This window comes from Mesitornis unicolor, unplaced genomic scaffold (assembly GCF_000695765.1).
Source record: "Mesitornis unicolor isolate BGI_N332 unplaced genomic scaffold, ASM69576v1 scaffold10953, whole genome shotgun sequence".
In the NCBI taxonomy this organism is placed as follows: Eukaryota; Metazoa; Chordata; class Aves; order Mesitornithiformes; family Mesitornithidae; genus Mesitornis; species Mesitornis unicolor.
In genome coordinates this window covers 1,644-3,720 of record NW_010173991.1, presented here as the reverse complement: position 1 = coordinate 3,720, position 2,077 = coordinate 1,644, and positions in this window count along the sequence as shown.

Genomic DNA, 2,077 nt, shown 5'->3' with positions numbered 1-2,077 from the left:
GATCCTGACCACAGCCAGAGCTTTGGCTCTTCCCATCTTGGACCAGAATGTTGTGTGGGAACCATTGTTTAGGGAACCATCGTTTAAGAGACTACATTCCTTCTGCGATGAAGCTGAATGGTGGTGTGGCCTCTGTACCTGTGTAGAGGTCCTTTAAATAAACAACTCTGAACTCGAATTTAGGATCTGACTTTTTTGTTAATCTGAACCCTTAGCAGTTCTTTAGTTCAGTGTTTGCTTAAAACTTTGAGGCTTCCCACAGGATACAGTGCAGGAGCAAGGGGGTTTGACTGCCTGAGTGTCAATACCTGTTCCTGTATCCAGTAACGCTGACACCAGGAATGCACTCAGCACAGGACATGACTCAGTTTCATGCTCTTCATGTCTGGTTTAACTGACCACTGTAAACCCACAGCTTACAGCCAGATGAATAGGTATCAGGCTAACATTGTAGATGATAATTCAGTACACACTGAAGCACGTTCTCCAGAACCAGCTATTGCAGTATTTTCTAAGCCAGGAAGGCAATTTTCTCTTAGCCCTTTCTGGGAGTGGGACTGGCAGCAAAGATGTTTAGTTAAGCTCCATCTGCCTTCATGATGTTAATCCTCAGCTCTCAAATTTTCTAGTATGTGAGCATGTATATTGCTTACAACTCCGCTTTTCATAAAGCTGCAGTCTGGTTGTACAAAGTCTCTCATACAGGTCTTGCAAATGAAAACAATTTTTTTGCTCCACTGTGTATGTCTGTATAATGTGTACTGTGTCACTCAGAAGCTGCTTCACCTAGAAGAGCTTAATTCTTCCATAGTTAAGTCAGCGCTAAAGCCCTGAGTCTTTCAGTACAATGTGAATTGTGAAGTTTTTCCTCTCTGTAAGTCAACCATTTCCCAATTCCTTCTACAGCTGCTACATTTTTTTTGCATGGTATGAAAAGCTATGTCTTCACTGTCAGTACTGTTTTTCCCAAAAGGAAGAATGCAGCAGCTGACTCAGCATCTTGCTGCTCAAAGGAGTGATGGATGGCGAGTAAGAATCTCAAAGTGGGCACTGCAGGACACCCCCTCCTCGTGTTTCAATGCAATTTATTTCATCCACGTAGTAGTGAAGTGACTGTTAAGACAAGCTTTTCTTTGTTAAAAGCACAGAACAAGGCACTGATGGGCACAGTTGTTTTAAAGCTGACAAAATAGCACAGCATTTATTCCTACATAAAGATCAAAGAAAAGCAAGCTTGAGTTATTCTTTTTAAAAGAAAAAAAGCCGCATACTTGACAGTCCCTAAAATGCTATTTATGGTGCTCTTAGACCTTCCCCTTAGCTTACTATTTTTATTTATACCTGAGCAACCCAGCAGTTTAAGCATTGACAGTTTGTTTTCTAAGTGTCACATTTAGCCCCTACCCTGACGTTGCACTCGCTGCATCACACCCAGGAGCGGGGCTAGCCCAGGCTACCTGGCTCTGCTCCAGCTGACGTGTTCAGCCCATCGCCGAAGGCATGGGGAACAAGAGCCCCAGCCTGCTGCAGTTCCCAATCCTCTGCACAAGTCCCACACTGCTCTCAGTGTCTGGGGCCACTACTGAGGGGCCGTGGTGCAGACAAGGCAGCTGTTATGTTTGAAAACAACTTCTTAAGACTTTCTTAAAGTAAAACCTCTGAATGATCCTTCAGGAAGTGCTTAAAAGCAAAGAGAGTGAAGCTCACCTTTCTCCTCTCACTGCAATTCTAGCAGAAATAAAGAGTTGACTTCTCTTTTGTCCCCAAGCTGTAACCCTCTCACTGCAATTCTAGCAGAAATAAAGAGCTGACTTCTCTTTTGTCCCCAGGCGATAGTATTTGTTATTTTGTCACCCATGATGGTGTAACACAAGAGGACAGCTTTTCCCCATCCCTGTATCAGGATCAACAGAAATCTCCTCCCCTGCTACAATGCTCCCAGGGCCACTGGACGGGATGGATTCTGATCACTTTCTTCTCTTCCAAACACCCTTTTTCTAGTTGCTGCAAGTGATTCTGCAGCTTACAAGCCAGAACAAGTAACTTTGTTTCCTTTCCTAGGTGTAAAGTACACCTG